This window comes from Anabrus simplex, chromosome 7, assembly GCF_040414725.1.
Source record: "Anabrus simplex isolate iqAnaSimp1 chromosome 7, ASM4041472v1, whole genome shotgun sequence".
Classification (NCBI taxonomy): domain Eukaryota; kingdom Metazoa; phylum Arthropoda; class Insecta; order Orthoptera; family Tettigoniidae; genus Anabrus; species Anabrus simplex.
The window spans coordinates 45136717-45162947 of NC_090271.1; the positions used below are offsets into that span (position 1 = coordinate 45136717).

Here is a 26231-nt window from a genome sequence, read left to right on the forward strand (position 1 = left end):
AAAATATACCTGTGGAACTTAGAATGATATTATAATGTAAGTTAGCCCTGCGTGATGGCTGAGTCAACGATTACCCCTGAGCAGTTGAATATGTCGTAACAGTTTACACTTTAGTTACCAGATGACAGCAGCAACTTAAACAAATACACTATAGAATATATTATATAGTACAGCAGGGTGCGAAATCGCGGGGGGAGGGGAGGGAAGGGAGGGATTTCTCCCCCCCCACCAACGATTTTCTCTCAAAGGTTCCCCCCGACTAAAATTTCGCGAGGGGGGGATTCTTTCATTATAAAATCATGAGGAAAATGTAGAACACGTATAATTTATGACTGAAATTAATGATTTATACTGTACATATTTTTATGAAAACATCAGCAATAATTCAAGTGACTGCCAGACCTTCAGCAATAAAACAATGCAGCAGTGGCAATCTGGACCTGCAACCTATTATTCATATTTCACTCTGACAAATCCATCTGAAACACGGGAAAAATATAAATTTCTTGAAGCTCCCCTCCTTTGTCATTTCTCTAAGTAGCTCGAGCTTACACCACCCCAGTACTTCTTGGAGAGGGTGTGTTTCCGATAAGTAGCCAATAGGACAATATTCACTTAAGCAGTGTACAAACCGACGAATTTTTTTTAGTCAAAATTTTGCCCTGATAGAGGATGTGCCACTAATAAAGCAATAAACCAGGACAAATCGCGCCTCGTCTGGCCTTTCGTAAAAAAGCGATAGTCTCACAAAACTTCTCAGCTGATTGGAATAATGTTTAATGTTTATCATTTTCGTTATAACAACAAAATTTAAACAAAAATATCTACAATTTACATTTGTCTAGGGGGAGGGGGTAATTAAATTACAGGAGAAATTATACCCCCCTCCCGCGAAATACTGCCTGAAATAAACACTAGTAGTTAAGCCCTATGTCCCTTCCCCCCCACCATTTATTTCTGATTTCGCACCCTGTAGTACAGTGTACTTGACTTGAAGGAATCCCCTACGAAAGCGCCCTCACTTGGAAGATATGCGTACTATATGTTCTCTGAAGGTCATATTGCGTGTCTGTAAGCTGCTACTAGTGACAGTTCCCACTTCCCAGTTACTGTTTTCACTAGTACGTTACTTTGTTGTCGTTACTCGGTAACCTGTTCTTTTTGACCTCGTTACATTTATAACAGTGACAGGCATGTAACAGTGACAAAAGAACTGCTACGTTGTTTTTTAGCATCTCTAATCTCAAATCTCGAAGCAAAACACATTTGTAACTCGAATTTTGTGCAACATTAACGGTGCAATAAGGCATTTGTGGTTTTTGAGAAAGAGTTAACACGTATAGAGAGGGTTGCAGTGGTGCTGGGAGCTAATATGACGGGAACCAAAGAACTAAAACTCGTAGTGATCGGAAAGTCCGCGAAGCCTCGTTGTTTCTCGGGTGTGAATTAATTAACGGTCACGTACGAAAGCAACCCACAAGTGTTATAATTAAAGTGATGTCGTAAAATATTGCTTGTATATTTTTAAATACTGTTGAAAATAGTGCATTTGGTATAAACCCGTAGATACATATGATTCAACTATGTGTTACACATGCTCAAAAACGGTATTCTCTATAGACTGAAATTTCGATAACTCGAAATAAAATTTAGTTCCCGAGGTGATCGAGATATCGAGGTTCAGCTGTATATGAATGAAATACTTCTTCTTTCAGACAGGATATAATTTTAGATTAACATAATTTAAAATATTTGTTAAGAAACAGACTTGCATACTTTAGAATGAATTTTTTTTTCCCGTCTAGAATAAATTCAGTGAACCCGCCATGCACATCCTGGAGAAAGGAATTGTATTTAGTACTAGCAAGATACCCGTGCTTCGCAACGGTATTATACTGAAATTTATAATTGAATGCTTATCGTTTTATATATAACTCACCGATATTCGCGATCTGACTCGTTTTCTGAGAGATTCCACCAAAGTTCGCGATCTGACTTGTTTTCTGAGAGATTACGGCAACGTTCCTCCCGTTTTTCAATCTTTTCTCCAGCAATCGATTTCGTACTTCCCGGGATAGGTCCAGGTATTCCACCCGGTCAGTTGGGTCCCTAAATCTTTGCCATCTTTTCCTATAAGCATTTTTAATGTGGATCAAATCCTTGAGGAGATCCGGCTTGGTGTCGTCTTGGATGCCTTGGCGGTACTGAACCTCTACTTTGCGGTAAATTACATCTGCTGCCGTTGTCATTGATGTCAGTATGACCAGCACCATTGTCGCCCGTAGGCAAGTACGCAGGACTTCTGGCGATACGAATGACATACTTCCGTGCATTATTGACCTTATTACAGATGTAAACAATTTGACGGTCAATCTCATTCCTATAGTTTATTTCAGATATGTTTAAATTTTGGTTTATATGCCAGAAGAATCTACTGTAATCTAAGAAGGTTCTCCAAAGGAAAAGATGGCTCTTGAAAACGAACCAAGGAGAGATTAAAAATGATCGGTTTATGATCAGAATAAGTACACTGGGGCAATGATTAAATGAATGACAAATGAAATGAAATGATATTGGAGAGTGTTGCTGGAATGAATGATGACGGGGAAAACCGGAGTACCCGGAGAAAAACCTGTCCCGCCTCCGCTTTGTCCAGCACAAATCTCACATGGAGTGACCGGGATTTGAACCACGAAACCCAGCGGTGAGAAGCCAGCGCGCTGCCGCCTGAGCCACGAAGGCTCCTTGTAAGTACATTAGGAACAGTAAAATCAATTGGTCTCACCTCCGTTTTCACCCCACCGAGGTTAAGTTCATTTACCCCCCCCCCCCCAAAAAAACAAAACGTGTTGTTTAAAGGAGATTCCAAATACCAATGTTCACGTGTGTTACAATCAGTTTTGAGATATAAGTATTCCCATAAAAATAATTCACTTTTTTCACTTACTTTCACACTCCTCGCCCCCTTAAGTGAATTTTCCGGCAAAAAATACTTGTTTCTTTAATAGTAAAGGATCTTCTAAACACCGATTATCTTCAGTTTTTCAGATATGTGTCCTCATGAAACGAATTCAACTCCTTTTCACACAGGCCCACAAAAATGATTCTCCGCACCCCCCCCCCCCAAAACGCGTCGTTTTATTTTTAAAGAAGATCTAAATACCAATTTTCACGTCTGTAACAACTTTAGTTTTTATTAGATGTAAGTATCCTCATACAATTAATTCAATAAATTTTTCAATTTTTCACCCCCCCCCCCCCCAACCTTCATTGGATTTTCCGAGAATACCTGTTTCTTTACTTTAACAGGAGATTCCAGACACCAATTTTAACGTCTGCAACATTTTACGTTTCTGAGATATACTGTAGATATAGTCTTTCTAAAAATTCACCCCAATTTGTCACTCCTGTTTAATCCCCATTAATTAGATTTTCCACAAACAAAAAAATAAATGTTTCTGTGTTTTTAAAGGAGATTCCATATACTAACTGTCTGGTCTGTAATATCTTCAGTTTCTGAGATATAAGTATCCTCATTAAAGACATGCAACCACTTATTCACACTTTTCACCCCTCCTATTGGGATTTTCCGAAAACAAAAAAAATACGTGTTTCTTTATTTTGAAAGTAGACTCTAAATACCAATTTTTACATCTGTAAACTTTGAAGTTTTGAGATATAGATACACTCATTTCAAAAATTCACCCCCCTTTCAACCCTCCACTATTTGGATTTTCCAAAAACAAAAGTACATGTTTCTTTATTTTTAAAGGAGATCCCAAATACCTTTTATCAGACCTGTAATATCTTCAGTTTCTGAGATATAAGTATCTTCATTAAAGGCATTCAACCCCTTTTCACCCCTCCTGTTAGGATTTTCCGAAAACAAAAAAAATACATGTTCGTTTATTTTTAAAGGAGATTCTAAATACCAATTTTTACATCTGTAAACTTTTAAAGTTTTAAGATGTAGACACACTCATTTTAAAAATTCACCCCCCTTTTTACCCCCCCCCCCCAATTATTGGATTTTCCAACAACGAAAAAATACCTGTTTCTTTATTTTTAAAGTAGATCCCAAATACCAATTTTTAGGTCTGTAATATCTTCAGGTTCTGAAATATAAGTAGCCTCATTAAAGGCATTCAACACATTTTCACCCTTTTCCACCCTTCCTATTGGGATTTTCCAAAAACAAAAATACGTGTTTCTTTATTTTTAAAGGAGATTCTAAATACTAATTTTTACATGTATAAACTTTAAAAGTTTTGAGATATAGATACACTCATTTCAAAATTCACCCCCCTTTTCACACCCCCCATTAACTGGATTTTACAGAAACAAAAGAATACGTGTTTCTTTGTTCTTAGGGGAGATCCAAACACCAATTTTCAGGTCTGTAATATTTTCAGTTCCTGAGATATAAGGATCGTCATTAAAGGCATTCAACCCATTTTTCACCCCTTTTTCACCCCCTCCTATTGGGATTTTCCGAAAACAAAAAGATACGTGTTTCTTTATTTATAATGAAAATTCTAAATACCAATTTTTACATCTGTAAACTTTCAAAGTTTTGAGATATTGATACACTCGTTTTAATAATTCACCCCCCTTTTCTCCCTCCCATTATTTGGATTTTCCAAAAACAAAAAAATACGTGTTTCTTTATTTTTAAAAAAGATCAAGTGTACCAATTTTCAGGTCTGTAATATCTTCAGTTTCTGAGATATAAGTACCGGTATCCTGATTAAAGGCATTCAACCCCTTTTTCACCGTTTTTCACCCCTCCTATTGGGATTTTCTGAAAACAAAAAAATACGTGTTTCCTTATTTTTAAAGAAGATCCTAAATACCAATTTTTACATCTGTAAACTTTTAAAGGTTTGAGATTTTGAGATATAGATGCACTCATTTTAAAATTTCAACCCCCTTTTCACCCCGTTAGCGACGGAATATCCAAAAATCCTCTCTTAGTGAGCACCTACATCTTAATATGAATGTATCTACAAGATTTCATTTCTTTATGTCCAGTAGGTTTGGCTCGGCGATGATGAATCAGTCAGGATAACTGGAATCATATTTGGCTTCACCACACTAGGGATACTGAAGTTGGAATTAGGAAACCTTACGAAAGTTGGCTTTGCAGTGTATCACAATAGCCATCTCCGGTTCTTAGATGTAAATGATCGGCGGTTTTTAGAAAGTACGTTGCAAAACATCGAAAACATCTGCTCTCCAGATCCACGGATGTTTAGGGTTCAATCTTGAAGCAAAGACTCTGTCTCTTTTCAAAAATACTCACATCAAAATTTTCTCCTTTCAATATTTCACTCACGGTATCTTGCACATAATTTGATACCACTGGCTTTTCAAGCACGAGTTTTATGTTTTCATTTCATTTCATTATAATTTCATGTTCTCTCTTGTCAGATACAGTTCAAATTTATTTATTTACTAGCAAGATACCCGTGCTTCGCTACGGTATTATACTGAAATTTATAATTGAATGCTTATTGTTTTAGATATATAATCCGCCGAAATTCGCGATCTCTGACTCGTTTTCTGCGAGAATCCACCAAAATTCCCGATCTGACTCGTTTTCTCTTATTTTACGGCACGTTTCCTCCCATTTTTCAATCTTCCTTTCCAGCAATCGAGTTCGTACTTCCCGGGCTAGGCTCAGGTATTCTTCCCGGTCAGTTGTGTACGTAAATCTTTGCCATCTTTCCTATAATCATTTTTAATATGGATAAAATCCTTCAGGAGATCCGGCGTGGTGTTATAATGGGTGCCTTGGCGGCACTGAACCGGCGGCCGGACTGCATTCTTAGTCATTACCCGTCCAGTAGCCGTTTCCAGCGCGGTCCGCACATTTGATGACGGTCCGGAACATTATTATTATTATTATTATTATTATTATTATTATTATTATTATTATTATTATTATTATTATTATTATTATGTGTTGCTGGAATGGCTGATGACAGGGAAAAAACCGGAGTATCCGGAGAAAAACCTGTCCCACCTCCGTTTTGTCCAGCACGAATGTCACATGGAGTGACCGGGATTTGAACCACGGAACCGAGTTGTGAGAGACCGGCGCGCTGCTGCCTGAGCAACGGAGGATCCTTATAAGTACATTAATAACAGTAAAATCAATTGGTCTCACCTCCTTCTACACCCTACCGCCGTTAAGTTTATTTACCCCCCCCCCCCCACCAAAAAAATTAAAAGAAGGCTTGTTTCTATATGTTTAAGGGAGATTCCAAACACCAATGTTCACGTCTATTACCTTCAGTTTTGAGATATAAGTATCCCCATAAAAATAATTTACTTTCTTCACTTCATTTCGCACTACTCCCCTCCTCCCCCCCCCCCCCTAAGTGAATTTTCCCGCAAAAAATACTTGTTTCTTTAATAGTAAAGGATCCTCTAAATACCAATTATCACGACTCTAACTTCTTCAGTTTTTGATTTGTGTGTCCCCATGAAAGGAATTCAACTCCTTTACACTCCCGCCCTCCAAGATGGTTTCCTCCCAAAACGCGTTTTTCTTTGTTTTTAAAGGCGATCCAAATACGAATTTTCACGTCTGTAACAACTTTAGTTTTTATTAGATGTATGTATTCTCATACAATTAAGTCAATTAATTTTTCAATTCTTTCACCCCCCCCCCCCCCAACCCTTCATTGGATTTTCTGAGAATAAGTGTTTCTTTACTTTTAAACCAGATTGCAAATATCAAATTTCACGTCTGTAACATCTTCATTTTTGAGATATCAGTAGCCTAATTAAAAGAATTCAACACCATTTTCAGTCACTTTAACCCCCCTCCACCCAAGTGGTATTTCCGTAAACTAAAAATACACGTTTCTTTATGTTTAATAGAGATAAAAAATACCATTTTTCACTTCTGTAACATGTTAAGTTTTTTTAGATATACTGTAAAAATTCTCATTTTAAAATTTCACCCCTTTTGAGTTCCCCTTAAGTGGAGTTTCCAAAAACAAATCACCTCTGTTTCTTTACATTTACAGGAGATTCCAAACACCCACTTTTTACGTCTGTAACATTTTACGTTTCCAAGATAATCTGTAGATATAGTCTTTCAAAAAATTCACCCCAATTTGTCACTCCTGTTTAACCGCCATTTTTCCAAAAACTAAAAAACGCGTTTCTTTATTTTTAAAGGAGATCCCATATACAAATTTTCAGTCCTGTAATATCCTTCGTTTCTGAGATATATGTATCCTCATTAAAGGCATTCAACCCATTTTTCACCCTTTTACACTCCTCCTATTAGGATTTACAGGAAACAAAAAAATACGTGGTCCTTTATTTTTAGAGGATATTCTAACTACCAATTTTTACATCTCTAAATTTTAAAGTTTTAAGTTGTAGACACACTCATTTTAAAAATTCACCCCCATTTTCACCCCCCCCCCCATTATTTGGATTTTCAAAAAAACCAAAAAAATACGTGTTTCTTTACTTTTAAAGTAGATCCAAAATACAAATGTTCAGGTCTGTAATATCTGCAGGTTCTAAAATATAAGTAGTCTCAATAAAGGCATTCAACCCATTATTCACCCTTTTGCACCCTTCCTATTGGGATTTTCCGAAAACAAAATAATATGTGTTTCTTTATTATTAAAGGAGATTCTAAATACCAATTTTTACATCTATAAACTTTAAAAGTTTTGAGATATAGATACACTCATTTTAAAAATTCACCCCCATTTTACCCCCTCCTATTAATTGGATTTTCCACAAACAAAAAAATACGTGTTTCTTTATTTTTAAAGAAGATCCCAAACACCAATTTTCAGGTCTGTAATATCTTCAGGTTCTGAAATATAAGTACTGACTCATGAAATGCATTCGACCCATTTTTCAACCTTTTCCACCCTTCCTATTAGGATTTTCCGAAAACAAAATATACGTGTTTCTTTATTTTTAAAGGAGATTCTAAATACCAATTTTAACATCTATAACCTTCAAAAGTTTTGAGATATAGATACACTCATTTTAAAATATTACCCCCCTTTTCACCCCCCTTAATTGGATTTTCCACAAACAAAAAAATTCGTGTTTCTTTATTTTTAAAGGAGATCCCAAACACAAATTTTCAGATCTGTAATATCTTCAGTTTCTTAGATATAAGTAGCCTCATTAAAGGCATTCAACCCCTTTTTCACCCTTTTCACTCCTCCTATTGCGATTTTCCGAAAACAAAAAAATACGTGTTTCTTTATTTTTAATGAAGATTCTAAATACCAATTTTTACATCTGCAAACTTTAAAAGTTTGGAGATATAGATTCACTCATTTTAAAAATTCACCCCCTTTTCACCATCGCATTAATTGGATTTTCCAAAAACAAAAAAATACGTGCGGCTTAATTTGACTCAACACGGGAAACCTCACCAGGCCCGGACACCGGAAGGATTGACAGATTGAGAGCTCTTTCTTGATTCGGTGGGTGGTGGTGCATGGCCGTTCTTAGTTGGTGGAGCGATTTGTCTGGTTAATTCCGATAACGAACGAGACTCTAGCCTGCTAAATAGTCGCATCCGGTATCCGTTCGTGCTACCGGCGACAACACATCTTCTTAGAGTTTCTTAATTTTTAAAGGAGATCAAAAGTACCAATTTTCAGGTCTGTAATATCTTCAGTTTCTGAGATATAAGTACCGGTATCCTGATTAAAGGCTTTCAACCCATTTTTCATCATTTTCACCCTTTTTCACCCCTCCTATTGGAATTTTCTGAAAACAAAAAAAAACGTGTTTCCTTACGTTTAAAGAAGATTCTAAATACCAATTTTTACATCTGTAAACTTTTAGAGTTTTGAGATATAGATACACTAATTTTAACATTTCACCCCCCTTTTCACCCCCTTAGCGACGAAATATCCAAAAATCCTCTCTTAGCGAGCACCTACATCTTAATATGAATATATCCCCAAAATTTCATTTCTTTATGTCCAGTAGTTTTGGCTCGGCGATGATGAATCACTCAGTCAGTCAGTCAGTCAGTCAGTCAGTCAGTCAGTCAGTCAGGACAAGTTATTTTATATATATAGATTTCTGAATCTGTTTACCCTCCAGGATTGGATTCTCCCTCGGACTCAGCGAGGGATCCCACTTCTATCGCCTCAAGGCCAGTGTCCTGGAGTGTGAGATATGGGGTCGGGGATTCAACTGGGGAGAATGACCAGTATCTCGCCTAGGCGGCCTCGCCTGCTATGCTGAACAGGGGCGTTGTGGGGGAATGGGAAGATTGGAAGGGATATAAAAGGAAGAGGGAAGGAAGCGGCCGTGGCTTTAAGTTAGGAACAATCCCGGCATGTCAGTGGAGGAGAAGTGGTAAAGCACGGGAAACCACTTCGAGGATGGCTGAGGTGGGAATCGAACCCGGGCCTCCGGGGTTGGCAAATAATCACACTAACCACTACACCACAGAGGCGAACATATGTTTATTTACTAGAGAAAAGATGCTTAAGAGGTGATGGATGAACTAATGATGATTTGAATTGAGAATGGACAGTAAGAATATAGTCGAAAGAAGGCGAAGTTGAAAGAAAAGCGTTAAGACTTAAAAAAGCTAAAAAGGAACAATAAGCCAAAAACCGCCGGATAAAAGCAAAAGAAGACAAATAAAACCCAATATTTTGTGGCCTACAATGACACAGAATCAACATAACTTACATTATGTTGTGCTTCGTCTTCTGACACTCGAGAAGAAAAAGGATTTTTCCTCAACTTCCGAGCCCTTATTATTACATTTCTTCATTATACGGTAAGGAGTGATTCGGCTAGGTGGAAATCCAGTCGCGGAATTTTTATTGTCATCCCTTACTTTCCTTCGCTTAGCGACTAAGCTTTTGTGCTGTCCCTAACATTGCTACTAAGCCGGGCTGAGTGGCTTAGACGGTTGAGGCACTGGCCTTCAAACCCCAACTTCGCAGGTTCGATCCTGGCGCAGTCCAATTGTATTTCAAGTTCCTGAAATACGTCAGCCTCGTGTCCGTAGATTTACTGGCACGTAAAAGAACTCCTGCGGGACTAAATTCTGGCAGCTCGGCGTCTCCGAAAGCCTTCAGAAATACTTAAGGGGGCGTTAAAACAATAACTATTTTATTAACATTATTATTAATATTAACATTCCACACCCAACAACATCTTCCACTCCGATAATACGCAGTTTATTTCACTCTACACACATCCCTCACCTTCATCGGAGGGTAAGCCGTAGAAGGGCTGCATCCGGTTGTAATAGCCTGAGGACATTATATAGGCTATCCTGAAAATGCAAAGCGTTGGAAACTGCGATAAATATAATTCGGTTTGAATACTCGTGAGTTTCTTGTTCTGCCATCCCCACAATTTAGAAATCATAACACCAATGCATGTATAAGTCATAAATATGCATTAAATGCGAGAAAATTTGTGTTGTCAATGAACAGTAGTGGTCTGGGATGTTATAAAACCTTATACTTCAGAGTTGAGTTAGAAACTGGAAGCAACTGGGGATGTAGCCCCATGTTTACCTCTTCCGCGTCCCTAGGCCAAACACTCCTGCCACCCCTTATCAAATGTGTTTGAAAATGAATCACTATCATTTCGTTTTAATATGCATTATTTTAAGAAAAATTCCTACTCGTTGACTGCATGGCCCTTCGGTTCGGGGTCATCCAAGGATTCCCGGTCGGGCCGGGGTTTGAACTGTGCATGGTTAATACCTCCGCCTCATGGACTATGTACGGTATTTGTGTTCGTCTCCACACATTTCTCTTCATCCGCAAACAACACTACCAACCACTACAAACCAAACATCATGGCGAAGAGGGGTTCTCAGTCCAAAAGCCTGCAGATTACGAGATGTCGTTTGGACAGCACAATGAATGCTCTCGGACATTATTCTTGGCTTTCTAGACCAGGACCGCTATCTAATTGTCAGATCACTGCTCGGTTGTAATCACATAAGCTGAATGGACATCCACAGAGCCCTCAGATCCAGGTAAATATCCCTGACCTGGCCGGGAATCGATCGGGGGGCCTCCGGGTAAGAGGCAGGCACGCTACGTCTACACCGTGGGGCCGACACCAACCACCACAGGAACATAAAATAGTGAATATATCCCTCCAAATAGGGTTTGCGCCAGGAAGAAGTTTTACGACAAACAAAATGATCTACCGAGTCGTCAAATTTCATTTTCAGTATCAACCCTTCTTTAATCTTGATGAGTGCCAAAAGCCACCATCCGTTCCTCAGTCATCGATGAACCCAGATAAGTCCTTTCATCCCTCAAAACAGAGATAAAGCCTTCCCCTGAGCAGTTAGATGAACTGCATCCAAGTTTGGACACACTTTCACAAGATTTTCCTCGGAAAAGAGCTGACATAGATATGACAAATTTGTCGACGCGTTGGTTGGTGGCGGTGATATTTGTTTTAACATATATACATCATCATTATAGACCGTTATGCCTTCAACGTTCAGTCTGCAAGCCTCTGAAATTTACTAAACGTCGCCACAATCCTCTATTTGCAACCTGTGCTGTGGTCTCATTTAGTTCTATACCTTCAATCGTTAGAAACTGAGTGTAACCATCGTCATCTTCGTCTATCTCTACTTCTCTTACCCTCCATGACAGAGTCCATTATTCTCCTAAGTAACCTATCTTCCTCCATTCGTCTCACATGACCCCACCACGGAAGCCGGTTTATGCGTACAGCTTAAAATTTTCTGAGCTCGGTAAATTCGTGAAGCAGGATCCTACCCTACTTTCACACAGTACAAGTGAGGATCTCTCCTCTAACGGGTTAGGGACCACAGGTGGATTGTCTGAGCACAAGGAGGGCCATGACTCAGAATATGTCCGAGATGCCCACTCCCATTCCATAGCAACTGGTATCCCGACTCTCAGGAACACTTACCAGGCCACTCAGCCGTTGCCCACGGTTCACAAACTAGGACGTGACTACAGTAACCCACGCCATGAACCATTAATTGATTTAAGAGGAAATAGATCCGGACAACCCTCCTCTACTAACATTAATCAGAGGGAAAAATTGAAGAGATCCGACACTAGGGAAACTGAACGTATCTGCAAAAGAAAAGCAAAGACCAAAAACGGCGTGAAAATGGAAGTCTCCCTGGGTCTCGCAACCTAACACATTCGGGGACGGAAAATAACAAGTTGACCACGAAAAGTAAGACCAGGAGTAAGTAGAAGCAGCTAGGTAAAACGTGGTCGCCATCGCACTCTCCCAGTTCAGAGCACATTGTCCAACTTTCAATCGCCTCTGACGACACACAGGGGATACCGTGGCTGTATTATAACACCCCCCTCCCACAGTGGTCTGCAGACTTCTCTGCAACCTTCGTTACTTGTTAGAAGAATCTCTTCAGATACCGGTACAAACATTATTATTAATAATAATAATAATAATAATAATAATAATAATAATAATAATAATAATAATAATAACGTCCGCCTCTGTGGAGTAGGTTTAGTGTGACTAGCTGCCATCCCCGGAGGCCCGGGTTCGATTCCCGGCTCTGCCACGAAATTTGAAAAGTGGTACGACGGCTGGAACAGGGTCCACTCTGCTTAGGGAAGTCAACTGAGTAGAGGCGGGTTCGATTCCCACCTCAGCCATCCTCGAAGTGGTTTTTCGTGGTTCCCCGCTTGTTCTCGAGGCGAATGGTGGGATGGTACCTAACTTTAGGCCACGACCGCTTCCTTCCCTCTTCCTTGCTTGTCTCTTCCAATATTCCCATCCCTCCACAACGCCCCTGTTCAGCATAGCAGGTGAGGCCGCCGAGGCGAGGTAATGGTCCTATTTCCCAATTGTATCCCCTCGACCAAAAGTCTCACGCTCCAGGACACTGTCCTTTAGGCTGCAGAGGTGGGATCCCTAGCTGACTCCGAGGGAAAAACCGTCCCTGGAGGGTAAACAGATTAAGAAAGAAAGAAAGAAAGAAAGAAAGAAAGAAAGAAAGAAAGAAAGAAAGAAAGAAAGATCGAGTAATAATAATGTTACTTGCTTTACGTCCCTCTAACTAGCTTTTATTAACGGTATTTGGAGACGCCGAGGTGCCAAAGTTCAGTCCCGTAGGACTTTTTTACGTGCCAGTAAATCTACCGACACGAGGCTGACGTATTTGAGAATCTTCAAATACCACCGGCCTGAACTAGATCGAACCTACCAAGTTGGGGTCAGAAGGCCAGCGCCTCAACCGTCTGGGCCACTCAGCCTGGCTCAACATTAATCCAGAATTTTGGAGTTAAATGGAAATGTCTGACAATGACGACTGTAATTAATATAATATTACAGTTTGTAATTACGAGCACTGCTAACGTATCTCTTAAAACTATAACTTGTTAATCTTAATAAAAGTGGTTCTCGAACTGGAGGGCGTGTCTCATGGGAAGATGCGAAAAAATTACAATTTATTCAGGAGTAAAAACATGTGATCTGTCGATCTTTTTCATCGGGCGTCCAAATTGAACTGAAGAATACATTCCATTAATTATTAAAGCGCCGAAATGAGCGCAGGCTTTCTGAATCCAACTTAGCATGTTCGATCCTGGCTCAGTCCGGTGGTACTTGAAGGTATTCAAGTACGTGTTGGTATATTTACAGGCATGTAAAAAGACTGAGGGGCAATGTTCCGGCACCTCAGCGTCTTCGAACTCCGTAGAAGTAGTTAGTGGGACGGAAAACTCAATAACATTATTATTTCTTAAGGGAACCGGAAAGTGTGAAACAGTAGTAAAATATAACTTCCGATTTTCAGTTACATATCTCGGAAACGAAAAGAAGTATTTCCTCGAATGTTCTTTTTATATATTCAGAATACATTAATAATTATTTGGATAGAATATGAAGCTTCTAAGTTTAATACTTTGTGTCGGAAAGAGCATTATATAAAACTTTTTACAAATATTGTTAAAAATTCCCTTAAATGATGTACCTTTTTTGTGAGAAAATACTCATACCAGACCCAAGAAACTTTGAATACGTAATATTTAAACCTCTTCTGAGCTGCTGAAGTAGAAGTATTGAGGTATTGTTTACAGGCGTTGAGAAATTACCTTTTTGTACCCTAGTTGAAAACTGAAATTTTCTATAAAATTTTCAATGCTCTTCAAGCTGGCTTCCATGAACTAATCAAGATATATGATTACATTTACTTCCACAAGCAGATTTATATAGTGTCTAAGAGACTACCAATTGTCAAATACATTGATATGAAAATTTATTGGGAAAAGGAACACAAAATTTCAAAATAATATGACACTGAAAATCTAAAAGGAATGTTTGAATGGTAGCTGCCATCTACAATGATATTCAGCGAGCAGAGTTATGTTTATACCTAATTTTATTGTCTCAAATATCAATTCAGCACAATAATTGATACATCAAATTCTTCAGGAAAATTTGGAGATTTTTTAAGCCAAAAACTAAAAATTGACATTTTTCAGAATATCGCACTTTCCGGTTCCCTTAGAGATAAAATGTTTTTTAAAAAATCAGGTAAATTAGTGTGAGTTGAATTAATTTACTTATTTACTTATTTACTTATTTTCAAGGCACTTTGGAACTGAAGCAGCAGCTGGATATTGACAGTTTGTTGGCGAGCCATTATTTATGTGTATTTCAGTTTACATTATAATTCAGGCACACATCCTACCTGTGATAAAATTAGTTTCCATACTGTTGTGAACCTTGAAATCAAATTTATTCTACTTTATTCTGAATATAAATGTTTCTCAAGAACTCTAATTGTAATATCGCTGTGGGGAGGGGAGCTGCGAGATTTACAGAGCTTACGAGGAAAGTGGCGGTAGGGCGGGGGGAGGGAACAGCAATAGTTTGGAATCAACTGTTTTAAACGCAACATGAATTCATCCATGTGTTTGGAAGAGAGGGATATTAGAAAATCAATTTAATAATTAATTAAAAATGAATTTAAAAGACATTGCGCCTCTAACTAATTTCCGCCCCAAGGCCAGGAAGTCCATCTCCCACTTCTTGGACATAGAACATAACCACATGCAACAATCCAAGAGGTGGAACAACCGGCCAGCCAGTCACAATGGATGGGTGGCCTTTCTTTAGAAGAACCAGATAATGACAAGAGGGTTGTCTTGGTATGACCAGGTGTAAGAAACCGGCTCACCATCTCGTCCTATCTTCCAGAGTTCGCCCGGTGGCAGGAAGTCGGTCGGAATTCGCGAGTCGCACCGTCTCGTATTGCACCGCCATCTGGACAGCTTCCGGTTGTGTCTGTCTGCAACTTCTTGTCAGCTTCCGGCGTGTCACGCGTGTGCGCGATCCCGTTAGTCTATCAATAGAACTAGAACAAGGTTCGCGACTCCTCCTTTTGAAGTAGAAAAGAAAGGTAAGACAATTTAGAACACCCCGTTCTCAAATTTGGCGCCAAAAGGGTTCGTAACATTAACTCTTTTCTTATGTAAACTAAAATAATTGATTCTTATGGACATCATTCAGCTGCTGGCTTGTCAACCCTCCGGGCACGTGCATAAAGATAACAATTGCCCGGATGTCTCTGGAAATAAAGATACAAAGAGGAAATAGGATTAAAATCTGGGAGAGAGAGACATTTGTAACTTCCTCCAAAAGAATACGGTGACTTCCTGGACCCTAGTTCACTTTAACGGTTAAATCATCGCCCACCTTGACGACACGAAGTTGAGACGCACCGTTTAGCTAACGGCATCTTCACCTCTGAAGAAGAATAGAGCCTATTCACAGACCCTTTATCGGAGATATTCATAACGTCAAAACTTCGTATCTCACAATGCTCTTCCTATCCATTATTCTCCTTAAGACTGGTCACGCCTCCCAGCCACATACGGATATGCAGTCCATCAGAATAGTTTCCGTTGGGTCCATTTTCCGATGCGAATTTGTAAAGAAAAATAAACCTTGAATATATTCCAATGCAGGAATACGAAGTAATGCACATTCAATTTCCTTTTGAAAATGAAAACCTACAACCTGTTTTCCAGTCAGTGATCGGGTCAGGGATGGACTGAATGAAGCCCCATCTTGCGGCGAGGATAGGAATATTGCCGGCTGCCGAAGCCTGTCGCACTCCTCTGGGGCAATGATTAGTGACTGACAGATGAAATGAAATGATAGTGGAGAGCGTTGCTGGAATGATAAATGACAGGGAAAACAGGAATACCCGGAGAAAAACCTACCTCGCCTCCGCTTTGTCCAGCACAAATCTCACATGGAGTGACCGGCATTTGAACCAAGGGACCCAGCGGTGAGAGGCCGACGCGCTGCCGCCTGAGCCATGGAGGCTTTTCGGGCCACATGTATTACTAGTTTAAAATCGTTACAAATATTTTAGAAGTACTCCCTTTAAACCTGCCCCGCCTCCACTTTGTCCAGTACAAATCTCACATGGAGTGACCGGGATCTGAACCACGGAACCAGCGTGGAAGGGCCGGCGCGCTGCCGCCTGAGCCATGGAGGCTTTTCGGGCCACGAGTATTACTACTCGAAAATCGTTACAAATATTTTAGATGTACTCCCCTTAAAGAAGCCTGTCCTTTAAAGACAGAAACAGTGTAAATACTAAAGTCTCTTGATGCTACCACCAAAGAGATCCATTGCACACTTTACAACTTTTAACATCAGAGAACAAAATGTTTATAGTGCATAATAAACCTTCTACTTACCTTGGAGTAAATCCGCAGTGAATTTAAATTTCATTTACTTTGGAATTAGCCGTTCTGCGAATTTACCATTTTATAGTACGTGTTAACACAAAACATTTTAATGTAGTAATCTCATGGAATGTTATTTTAAAATATTTCTGTCATATAACGGGGGTTTCGATAACAAAATGTTCGATACTTGATCGTACTCACAAAGACCCACACAGGATATACTGTCACTTGTGTACGCTCTTTTATTTACAAATTATATACACATTACATACAAACACTGCCATCTTGAACAAAACACTTGACTCGAAGAAGAAGAAGAAGAAGAAGAAGAAGAAGAAGAAGAAGAAGAAGAAGAAAACTGCCACATTAGCCTGTCAACCAACTACCAACACGACAAAATCACAACATGAGTTCACACACTCGGCTAACGACTTGCACTCATCCGCAAGACCGTCTCTTTATATACCTTGCCTGGCCAGGCTTCTAGAAAAGTATGGCACAACATGTTTTCTCGTATCTACTCGGGTCTCCAATAACCTATGTACAAACGGATAGAAAATTCTAGAGAAAAAGGTGCGTTTTTCTGGACTATTACCCTGTGATGCACAACATTACATCGGATTTATACATCATATTTACAGGTAATAATAAGTCATAAGTCATGGCAACTATTTTTTTTCTCGCGAACAGGAGATAACACGGAAAATGTAAGATAAGCATTTGGAAACATAGGGCATGTACTTATGCATAGTGCCTGAAGACAAATTCTGACTTCAGGATATTCTCGTAGGAAAGTGACAGGACACAGGCTATTGGTACACATTGTTTTATTATGGTATAGACAACAAATATACAAGACTACGTATAAAGAACAGGTCTCCACTGGTTACAGACCTTCGAAATAATTTGTCTGTGCGTTGCCAGCGGTGGGGCAGGCGCTGAATACAATTCGCTGCCTGTGTATCGCAAACGTGTGACCCCTCTCTCCGAAATGCTGTTACGATGTTCTCTTTGTTAGCATACCGTTGTCCACGTAATGGTTTCTTGACATTGGCGTGCATTTCTGTCGGGGAGAACTGCCATTTTAATATACGATAGTTGCTCCTGCTTGTTGACTTCCATTTTGTGACGCTCTCACTCACACACTGAACTTGGGGGCTTGCTTAGACCCACACTGTTGTTTACACACACCATCTAGTGGCATAATACACAAGTACATACCGTACGTTTCCAAATGCATATCTTAGATTTTCCGTGTTGTCTCCTGTTCGCGAGAAAAAAAAAAATAGTTGACGTGACTTACGTATATTTTTAATTACGTGTTATTGCATTAAATAAAGTCTTATTAATAAACATACAGCAGACATATCGTGACATAAACTCACTTATTTTGTTACACAAGACAGATCATAAAACAGACAATTAGAGATAATTATTTCCAAGTTATACTAGTCCATTACACTTGTATCAACTTACTCCAGTGACTGATTAAGCACACAAGCAAATGTCAAATTAACTCAGTCACCACTGATTTCCATTTCGCCCTGAAGTCGGTCAGGTCTATCACTTCTTTACCTAGACTTTTCTTAAAATATTTTAAGGGAGTTGAAAATGTATAGGACTTCGCCTATCGTAAATTATTCCAATCCTTAACTCTTCTTTCTATAAACGAATATTTGCAGAGTTTGATATCTAGATTCTTTTTTTTTTTTTTTTTTTACAAGTTGCTTTACGTCGCACCGTCACAGATAGGTCTTATCGCGACGATGGGGCAGGACACGGCTAGGAGTGGGAAGGAAGCAGCCGTGGCCTCAATTAAGATACAACCCCAGCATTTTCCTGGCGTGAAAATGGGAAACCATGGAAAACCATCTTCAGGGCTGCGGACAGTGGGGTTTGAACCCACTATCTCCCGAATACTGGATACCGGCCGCACTTATGTGACTACAACTATCGAGCTCGACCCTCTAGAATTTCAACTTCATCTTCATATTATTCTTTTTCATACTTTTAAATACTCCATTCGAGCTTAGTAATGTCATTCCAGTCATTCCTTCACTGATACCTTGGAACGTATCGCTTACTGTTTGTCAAACAGCTCCTCTTCTAACACCAGTCCTTTCGGAAATCTACCTTTACAAACCATACTGTCTTCCTTTTCCAGTTCTCGAAACAAGTAATCCTGGTGAAGGTCCCATACACTGGAACTATTGTATACTCTAATTGTCATCTTACCAGTTACTTATATAGAAGAAGACATATCAAGTGTCAAGATGTTATTAATTTCGTGTGGATATTTCTAGCCGAGTGCAGCCCTTGTAAGGCAGGCCCTCCGATGAGGGTGGGCGGCATCTTCCATGCGTAGGTAACTCCGTGTTATTATGGTGGAGGATAGTGTTATGTGTGGTGTGTGAGTTGCAGGGATGTTGGGGACAGCACAAACACCCAGCCCCCGGGCTATTGGAATTAACCAATGAAGGTTAAAATACCCAATTCGACCTGGAATCGAACCCGGGACCCACTGAAGCGAAGGCCAGTACGCTGAACATTCGCCAACGAGTCGGAAAAGGTAATTAAAATATGGAACTAAGTTACAGAACGATAACAAGACAAACCAAACACTGTCCAGCCAACGCCCTGATATTTCCTATCGCCACAGACGTCGTGTAGTGGCTACCTGCCGGAGGCGGTAAAGACGCGCTCGGCTCACCCATAAGGATGTGAATTCGATTCCCCGTCAGTAAGTCGAAAATTTTAAGAAACGAGATTTCCTCTTCCGGCTCTGAGGTTCACTCAGCCTACACCAAAAATTACGACCAAGTTAATTCCTGGGGGCAAAGGCGACCGGGCGTAAAGTTACCACTGTACCCCACCAAGTGCCTAGGTTACGGAGAGTACTTGCCTTTACCTTCCACACCCCAAGGGTGATGACTTTGCTTTTGACTTTGAGTTTTTATAGAATCTACGGAAACGTGCACCATAAAGAAAACATATCGAAATAAAATAAAAGCTTTTGTATGGCGTTTATTCTCTAATAACACATGGCATAGCTGTATTTCCCTGTGAAACTCCTTGCTCCATGAAAAACGAATATACCAAGCGAGTGGCTGCGCCTTTCGGGTCACTTAGCTGTGAGTGAGTGGGTTCGAACATCACTGCCGGCAGCCCTAAAGATGGATTTCCGTGGTTTCCCGTTTTCACACCATGCAAATGGTGGGACTGTACCTTAATTAAGGCCACGGGCACTTCCTTCCCACTCCTATCTCTTTCCTATCCCATCGTCACCATAAGACCTGTCTATGTCGGTGTGACGAAAAAAATGACGAATAACACTCCACTGTTCGTACGACGTGAACATGTTGAACACATCACCCATCTCTGTCGACTGACAGTGGCGCCGTGCCGTGGAGCAGCCGAGAGGTAATGCTGAGCTGATTCCTGTTATTTCGGTTACTCAATCACACTATTTTGGCTACAAATTACAGGGGTAGAGACGTATCGAATTTCCCTCGTAGGCACTTCTAAACTAATATATAATATGCTACATTTTCAAAATGCATTGTGTTTATAAATGAAATATTTTGTTATACCGATATGCTTCTTCTTATTCTCCTTCTCCTCCTTCTTTTCGTTTTAGCCGCCTGAGGACCACGTTAATTCATATCAGTTTCGTTTCTTCTGGTCCTTCTATTTGTTCAATATTCTTTCATTCCCATACGATTGTGCTCCGGGACTAGCTCTGTCCTGAAAACCTGTACAAGGCTGATTTTTTAGAATTTAAAAATCACTCTGATGTATATCTCTGGTTTCTGTATTCCCATTTCTTCTAGATCCATTTGTACCTCTTGGATACAGCGTACTTTGGTTTTCTTGTTCACAAGAAACTGCATTATCTGCAGTGTTAACCTTCCCTGGTCCATTCTCAGGGCACGCTACTTCTTTTCCTCTCATGTCCGAGATTTTCTCTATCTTGGTATACAGTTCGTGCTTTCGCTCGTCTTCTAAATTGTACGTCCTCTGTTCTCGCGGTCCCGATATCTTAATGCGCATTTTTCGTTCCACCATTTTTAATCTTTTAAGTACTCCTGTTCTTACTAGTGTAACGGTTCAAATCCCGTTACAAGCATTCATCTGTATTATTATTATTATTATTATTATTATTATTATTATTATTATTATTATTATTATATTTGTATTACTATCATTATTATTGTATCTGTATTATTATTACTATTATTGTAACTATTATTCAATTCTATAATCTGATTGAGCTATGTATTACAGTAATTAATTATCGCTTGCTTTATTGTATTTAATTTATTGTGTATGTATATGTATGTATGTTTAGCATTAAAATCACGTAGAGTGAGACTAACTGACTAATATCAGATATGGATATGTTTTGTGAAACCTTTTGACGTTGCAACATATGGTGTAATACTGTTACAGTAACTGTCGAGTGATTGCTCTGTCATTGTATGCATTTAGCGATGAGATTATATTTAGAGAACTCCTAGTTCACCTGCGGCTATTTCAACACAATATGTAACATTTGTAGCTGGGTGGGAATGACATCATAGCTGTTTTGAGAGATGACGTGTGGGTGACAACTTATGTCTATATATATATATGGGCTGTATCCCATAGCGGCAATCAGTTGGATAGTTCAGTTGGTTGGAAGCAGTTGGCTGGAAGGAGATGAATGGAGAGAGTTGTCATGAAGTCAGTTGGAGTTAACTGGAAGGAGACAAATGGGGAACAGTGATATGGATACGTCATCATCAGTGACCAACTGAATTATATGTTCGGAGTGTGTTTCGTGTATCTGTTCGCTCGAGTTCTTGTGTCAGTTCGGTGACAGCTGAATACTGAGCCGTCGTAATGCAGACTACCAGTTATCAGTGAGTTACTTGTAAATTTGATTGTGAAGTGTGAATGTAGTTTCACGCCATCCTATATATTGTTTATGAAACTAAAAGGATACATTACCAAATAAGGTTCGAGATACCTACAGCTGATACCAGCTGAAAGGAGTAGATCTTAATAACACTCGAAGTGTTCAAGGTACAATTAAGTGAACCATTGAAGGATAAATTTCTTGTACAACTTTTAAGTGTCCGGTGAAGAGGATTTCAAATTAAATGCCTACAGTTTCCTTCGGTTATAACGTCAGATTTTTATATTATCTTTTGAATTATCGCAGTAAATCTCACTATTTAATGAATATATTTTGTTTAGTATCAAATAAATTAATTGTTTCATTTCAATAAGTAGATCACATAACCTCACATTTTAATGGGGAAACCGAACGCCAATCTCCTTTCCCCAGAACCTATATGATGTTATGTCAAAGTATGCTTATTACCCCGGTCTAGAAAGCCAAGAATAACGGCCGAGAGGATTCGTCGTGCTGACTACACGACACCTCGTAATCTGCAGGCCTTCGGGCTGAGCAGCGGTCACCTGGTAGGCCAAGGGCCTTCAAGGGCTATAGTGCCATGGGGTTTGGTTTGGTTTGGTTTGGTTTTATGCTTATTACCTCACACTCTAGAGATATTCAAGACTCTCATTCTATTATCGTTACACCTATTTGTAGCTGGCGCCCATCAATAATTGTATGTGTAAGTAATCAGGTAAGAACTAAGTGCGAGTAAATAGTTCGACGATTGAATATTTTATTTCATGAATATTTTAATATTGTATTTCATTTTAATTCAGTTTCATATTTTTAATCAGTTAGGAGTAATCACACTAGGTTAAGAGTTTCTGCTGAGTATAAGGCTTCAGGGCGTATCAATGTCTAGTAATGTCTCAATCTTGTAATCGAAACAGACTTTCAACGTATTAGGTCGTGTTACGTACATTTAGTACGTGTTGAAGAGATGTTAAGTACAGAACAAAAATGGCCAGCCGGACACCAGTGGGATCCGAACCCACAACCTCCCGATTTCGCGTCGGTTGCTCTACCAATTGAGCTATGGTGGCCTAGGCCATCTTTGTTCTGTTTGAAAGGATCTGAGCTACAGGTCTGGCACTGCTGCTAGCACACTGTAGAGTGCGTTTACGTCGCCCGTTGTGGGGCATGTCAATGAATATTGAATTTTCACGACCGCATTGTAATCTTGCATTAATCGAAATATTCTTCTTATTGTATTCATAGTTAGTTTGTATGCTAAATTAATTTTGTTTATTCGAGCTCCCATTTCTTCTTTTTCTGTCAGCCCAGTTTCTATCCATTCTCCTAGGTATTTAAATCTCTCCACCTTCTGAATTGTCCCTCCTTTTATTGTCATCCACCTAGGAGCTGCTTTAATATTTCACATATACTCTGTCTTTTCGATCGAGATCTGTAGACCTGGTTTAGCCGCTTGTCCCTGTAGTTGCGCGGTTTGGTCAACCGCCTCTTGTAATGACTCCGACAACATCACAATGTCGTCTGCGAATGCAATACAGTCTACTATTACTCCTATTTTCTTTCACCCAAGTCGTATTCAACCCACTTCTGAAGGCTAATGACAGATATTAAACATTGTGTCATTACACTCGGTCTTGCAATTGCTAGCTTTCTGAAAGGAACAACAGCAGCATTTTAAAATGCCAATGCTTCGAGTGAAATACACTGCGTTGCCTGGTAGTGGAGGCGTGAACAACCTTTCAGCTTCGACACTGTAAAAGGGAGATGTTCCTTTCACTTTTAATTGGCTGTGAGGTTGAGGTGACGAGTGACCCCTAGTATAGTGTCACCAAGTTGACCGACCTCCTGCCAGAGGTCACTACATTTACTAACCCAGTGTAATTTATTTGTAGTCGAGTCACGAAGTAGAGCGAACTGAACTGACGGCAAAGATATACAGAGAGTGCGACTAGAACAATTGTGTAACGATCTAAAAAATATTAATCAAGACTTCGTCATTGACATTTCAAGTCAAAATCATTCATCGTTGTATGTTTATTGTGTACTCAACCCGAAGGCTTAGGTGTCACTGAAGAAGCATACCAGGGAAATGAGGCGGGAGGTAGTTTTCCGTCACTTTCTTCACCGAGTCGGAAGTTGCTGTTTCATCCATCTGCCAAGCCCACTGAAATGCAAGCACCAACCGAGCGATATGAGCGATGCTTTAACACAATTCATAGCAGCGACTGGATGCATAAGGAATGGTGTTAACACTTGGGGGACAAAACATGACGGCCTCATTTCCTGGAAGCCAGCAGTCTTTCACACCCTGCAACCTGCTGAGTTACGAGTTGTAAGTGATCCTTGAGACGTTGTGGAAACACTTTCTTCCACACTCTCTTCAGTCTTTACCCTTTCTTCGCGTCGAGTACAGTAGACGATTTGGCAACTCCCGCTGCAGTAAGGCCGGCCACAAAATGAGACGCAGTTCCGTGAGGTGACGCAGGGTGACTCACGTCGAATTCTTCACGGCAGACAATCGTCGCAAGTCGGATCGCAGTTTCAGTACGCAGTTTATGACTTATCTGTGTCGGTGCGACGTAAGGCAACTTGTACAAAGAAAAAAGTACTCATAATTACTTCCTTCTCTCATACACCCTCGTCATGACTTCGTCACATTATTCATTACTTGTTTTTCTCACTAAAACGCACTTTTTGTGTATGGAAATAAGTTGTTTTCCATTTTTATATCTCAGTTTAGCCATTACAAATAATTTGTATTTGTCACATGAGTTTATTTTTGGAATTTCTCATTTCAAAACAATTATTTTTGCATTTATCAATAGATAAAACATTTAACTGCAATAAATTGGTATCCTATTGCTTTATATTGTACATTCATTCTTCCTCAAAACACAGTATATAGTTTATGGTGTTTTAGACAAAAATACATTTAATATGATACTTCCAAAAGAATTCCTGTGTCAGAAAAATGGATTATCAGCAATATGAACAACCAAAATCACCGCGAGTCTTGCAGGAAACTGCGGAAGAGAGACTGCGGTCGGCAGTGTCATCACGCGCAGCAACTGCGTCACGTCACCCTGCGCCGTAACATGCGCGGGTCCAGTCAGTTCTGTAGTTCGCAGAAACTCACCGTGAGTCACCCTGCGTCACCTCACGGACCTGCGTCTCATTTTGCGGCCGGCCAACGTAGTGAATCCTATAAGCCATTACCCTGTCAAGAACTTTCGCGAATATACAAAATATTATCCGCATCCTCTCCGCATCCGCAAATGGTTATCCACGGATATTTTAAATATTTAACTACAGTTTACATAACGTAGATCTGATACCTTGCACCCGACCCCCCAAGTCACAGGTTCATGAGGGATTTTCTCTTGAGAGAACTGCCTACGTACTGACCCTTGTTCCTTCCTTCCATTAATTACAGACAGGAGCCGGTTAGGCTTAGGTCAGATTTACGGCTTTATGGTCTCAAGGCTCTTTATATATCACCATTTTTGCATACTACTGTCAAGGGTGACCTAACCACAAGCAAAAATAACAGAAAACCTGAGTGAAAATCTAAGAAACTTCCTTATTTAAAAATAGAGGCCTGCCTTGGCGGATACAAACTGTATGGCAGTGCGGTTAACTTTGCTGGTAATTTCTAAATAATGAGGGTGATTGATTTTCAGTAAGGTATACTCTTACCTTTGCTTGTAGTTAGGCGACCTTTGACATTGGTATGGGAGAATGGTGATATATAAAGAGACTTGGGACCATAAAGCCATAAATCTGACCTAAGCCTAACTGGATCCTGCCCGCAATTAGTGGAAGGAAGGAACAAATGTCAATACGTCGGTAGTTGTCGCAAGAGAAAATCCCTCATAAACGTGCGACTGTAGTGGTTCTGGTGCCAGGTGTCAGGCCTATTGCTTTACGTTAACAGATCTATCCGTTGCAATACCATGAGTGTAATATACTGTAGGTAAATATTTATAGCATCAGCGGATAACCATTTGCGGATGCGAAAAACCATTCCGGGCGGATCGGATGCGAGTGCGGACGCGGATGTTATTTTGTATATCTGCGCAGGGCTCTACTTATAAGTTATCAGCAAAATTCTCCGCACTACCATACAGTTTACATCCGCCAAGACACTAACTTCGCGGATATCAGCATACTTGCAGGACTCTACCTATAAGTCGCTAATCTACACCGGGCTGCCGCTGAAGAGTCATGTGAGGTGAGGTCGTCATGTTCTCTCCCCAAGTCTAGCATTGCTCATACCTCAGTCATTTCCATGTTGGCAAAGCAGAGAATAAGACTCAGACAAGTTAATGAAAGTAACAAATTTATTGTAGCCCACACCAGAAGACTTAGTCCACTGTAAGCACAACAGTAGGTCTCGCCAGTCAGCAAAGGCATTGACTCATCGCTATGTAGAATCTGTATTTGTTAGCTTGCATTGATCCGAACTCAACTACAGTATCCTTGACGATTATTGTTCGTCATTTCCCATTTTCACACCAGGCAAATGTTTGGACCACTTCCTTACAGTCGTTTTCTGCTCCATTGTCGCCAAAGAAACCTGTATGAGAGACGTAAAATTA

At 39.8% G+C, this 26231-nt stretch overlaps 1 non-coding gene across 1 annotated transcript; it reads right to left on the reverse strand.

Annotated features, from left to right (window-relative positions):
- Window positions 1-22626: 22626 nt before the first annotated feature.
- TRNAS-CGA (transfer RNA serine (anticodon CGA)) lies at window positions 22627-22703 on the reverse strand. Its single transcript has one exon. It is a non-coding gene; the product is annotated as a tRNA-Ser (tRNA).
- Between the last annotated feature and the right edge of the window lie 3528 nt (window positions 22704-26231).